We start from the raw sequence: 3,820 nt of genomic DNA, 5'->3' as shown, positions 1-3,820 counted from the left end.
AATCTACACACACACACACACACACACACACACACACACACACACACACTTTTAGGCCTTTGGTTCACTTGTATGGAACTTTGTAAAGATAAACTAATGGGGGATCCCTGGGTGGCTCAGTGGTTTAGAGCCTGCCTTTGGCCCAGGGCCTGATCCTGGAGTCCCAGGATCTAGTCCCACATCAGGCTCCCTGCATAGAGCCTGCTTCTCTTTCTGCCTGTGTCTCTGCCTCTTTCTCTCTGTGTCTCTCATGAATAAATAAATAAATAAAATCTTAAAAAAATAAAAAAATAAAGACAAACCAATGATGTAATGTAAAGAATTTCTAATGCAAAAAAAAAAAAGAGTCCCATTGTTCTGAATGTGTTGAAAAGACAGTAGGATACCTTTTTTGAAACTTGCTATACAGGTAATTACAAGTCATAAAATATTTTATTTATGGATGAACATTTTTTGAACAGTTGTGATTGTATAAATACCTTTCTTATTAATATACCAGAGTGGAGACAGAGTTTTGAGCAGTATTTCACAATCAGCAACATTGGAAGTGAGCTCTCAATAAAAGAAAGAACCAGGCTGGCAATATCAGGGAAGCTACTAGTTTAAGGGCAGAAGTACGGAAAAGAGTAAGGAACTCTGGTGTGATATATTAGAGTGTGTTGGGTAAATCAGGATACACAGTATCATATTTGATATCTGTACAGATTAAGTAATCAACCAAAATCCTCAATTCATCTTCTGCTTTCTGAGGTAATCTTGATATGCCATAACTTTCTCATGGCATTTTTCACTTCTGCATTCCTCAGTGTGTAGATAAGTGGATTGAGAAAAGGTGTCCCAATAGTATAAAATACGGCTACCATCTTGTCTATGGAGTAAGTGGTTGGGGGCGTGTATATGTGAATATACAGGGACCAAAGCATAAGACTACTACGATGATGTGAGAAGTGCAAGTAGAGAGAGCTTTTTTCCTCCCTTCCGCACTGTGGTTTCGCAGGGAATGCAAGATGACAATGTAGGAGATCATCAGAATCACAAAACTGCTTGAGCAAATGGCCCCACTATTAGACACCAACAGTAGGTTGATCACATAAGTGTCCATGCAAGCAAGTTTCAGCAAGGGCTGCAAATCACAGCAGTAATGATCAATCAAATTGGGTCCACAGAAGGGCAATCTCAAAGCCAGGATAATCTGGGCTATAGAATGGATAAAAGATCCAATCCATGCCAGAACAATTAGGATGGTGCAGACCTGCCGGCTCATGATGGTTGGGTAGTGTAAGGGCTTGCAGATGGCCACATACCGGTCAAAGGCCATGAGGAGGAGGACAAAAACCTCCATGCAACCAAAGAAATGTAGTGCAAAGACTTGAGTCATGCATTCATTGTAAGTTATGATATTTTTTGCAGAGAGTGAATCCACAATTAGTCTAGGGGCTGTGGAAGTTGAAAAGCAGGAATCAGCAAAGGACAAATAAAATAGGAAAAAGTACATGGGGCTCCCAAGTGTCCGGCTGGACTTGATGGTCACAATAATAAGCAAATTCCCAACCACAGTTCCCAAATAAAAAATGAAAAATATCACAAATACCGTTTTCTTTTTCATAGGATCTTGGGTCAATCCTAACAGTATGAACTCAGCAGTACTGTTATTTTGCTGCATTATTTCAGGCAAAGTGGAGAAAATGTAGGTTAGAAATAATTAATCTGCAAGGAAACTTTCTGTGAAATGAACACTCCATATTTGGAGGTTTAATCCATATGTTTGATCCTTGAAGTGCCACTACCAGTATATAATCCACCATTCATGCTGTTTTCTCCTGAATAAAGTGGAAACCACAATATTTATTCACAACTTATTAACTTGGTTGCTTATGAAACAAGAAATATATCAATAACTATAGAGACCTGATTATTCAGGCATAATAAGCATTAATTTAGGGATTCGATAGAAGAGGGCATCTTTCTGAGCTGAATGTGTTTTTTTTTTTTTAGTTTCTAGCAAGGACCTATTTGGATACAAGTCTACAAAATGGATAAAATTCATCATGATTTACATAATGCACTTTCACACTACTTCAACATGGTAGTTTAGTAATAAAGTATCTTACAATAAATATTCTGAACATTCAAGGATCATGTAGAAACATTTGATAGTGTTTTCCTTAATGAAACCTAAAAGGAAGAAAGAGACAGGCAGAGAGGACAAGAGATAAACAATCAATATTTTAGCAGTGAATATTCAGTCAATTGGTCAGTCCATTGTGAAACGTATTTTTTAATCTGTTACCTCGACTGAGTTTAATTCACTGTTACTAATTCTTTTTTTCACTGTTACTAATTCTTAATAATTTCTATTTTTACAGTTCTAAATTCAGTTTCTTTTTTTTTGTATATTGTTTTCTTGGAGTTCGATATGCCAACATATAGTGTAATACTCAGTGCTCATCCCATCAAGTGTCTCCCTCAGTGCCTATCATAAAACATTTTACTTTTTGTTTTAATTTAAAAAAATATTACTTTTTTTGAGAGATCACTGACAGAGAGTGAGAGAGAGTAAACATGACTGCAGTGGAGGGAGGAGCTGAGGGATGAAGTTTAGCCTTTCTCCTGAGAAGGGGGTTTGATACAGTGTTTGATCCCTGGACCCTGAGTTCATATCTGGGGCATAAGCCGATGTTTAACCAAGAAAGCCACTTGGAACCCCTAAAACCTTGTACTTTTAAAATTATACATTATTGTATTAAAGTATTAGATATAATAGTAAATTATATACATACATATCACTGTATATGTATATATATTCATTTATTTATATGTTATATTTTTGGAATAGAAGTTAGGAGGATGACCTTCTCCATAATATATTTCATTTGCGAGTTCAAAATATGCCATAGTCATGCTACATTAAAAATAAAGCTTTAAAAACCTAATCCTTGTAGATTGTTTATTAATCACCTTGGCATATTACTAGTTCATACAAACTGTCTTCTGACATGGGCTGCGGGAAAAGCAAGATTCCCAGGGCCACATGAAGGTTTAAGTGTTTGAGAAGGTGGGTGAGTCAACTGTAGAGGACTTACAACTCATCTGGACTCAGGGACTTTACCAACTCATGCCCCAACAACAATGCCATTCACTACAGGTTCCACTGTAGTTTCAAGAGATGGCAAATACGTTCTTTGTCCAAATCCAGCAAAGAGGAATGAAATCTTGTTCATGGTATCTAACAATTAAGTATTATAAAAGGATTATCTATCTATCGTTGCATCAGTCCACCTATTGATCTATCATCTATATACACATCTACCTATCTACTTGATAGAATTATAGTTCAAGACATTTGTATAGTTCACATAATAATAGAAGAGTGACATACATGAAAGAAGCAAAATAAAGTGATTTGTATCTGTTCACTGTTGATTTTAAGCATCTAGAAAGAAGTACATATTTAATAATAAGAATTCATAAAATGAATGAAAGATTTAAGAGAATTTACTATTGATACAACCCAATATCTTTGGTCCTATTCAATACTCAGTTACCACTGAAAAAGGCTCCTACTTCTTCCAAAGTAAAATCATCATCTCCGTGGAGTATTTTCTGGGACACTCAAATAGGTATTATTTCTATGTGATTATCTCTCCACCGGGAGCTGCTTTCCATTTCTTTTATTTCAACTTCTCACCTTAGACTGTAAAACACTTCTAGAAAATTCTCTAAACCTTCTATCTTTCCACAAATTTAATACGTAAAAACGTGTTAGGTGTGCACTGTAACATTGATCAGATAAATTTTCTCTGAGTATTAAATACAAGTT

The 3,820-nt window shown here is 35.8% G+C and overlaps 1 pseudogene; it reads right to left on the bottom strand.

Annotated features, from left to right (window-relative positions):
• Window positions 1–731: 731 nt before the first annotated feature.
• On the bottom strand, window positions 732–1,663 carry LOC129514813 (olfactory receptor 4C11-like; annotated as a pseudogene).
• Between the last annotated feature and the right edge of the window lie 2,157 nt (window positions 1,664–3,820).

Source organism: Nyctereutes procyonoides, unplaced genomic scaffold, assembly GCF_905146905.1.
Source record: "Nyctereutes procyonoides isolate TBG_1078 unplaced genomic scaffold, NYPRO_anot_genome, whole genome shotgun sequence".
Taxonomy (NCBI): Eukaryota; Metazoa; Chordata; class Mammalia; order Carnivora; family Canidae; genus Nyctereutes; species Nyctereutes procyonoides.
The sequence above is the reverse complement of the archived record's forward strand: the minus strand, read 5'-3'. Positions and strand labels throughout refer to the sequence as shown.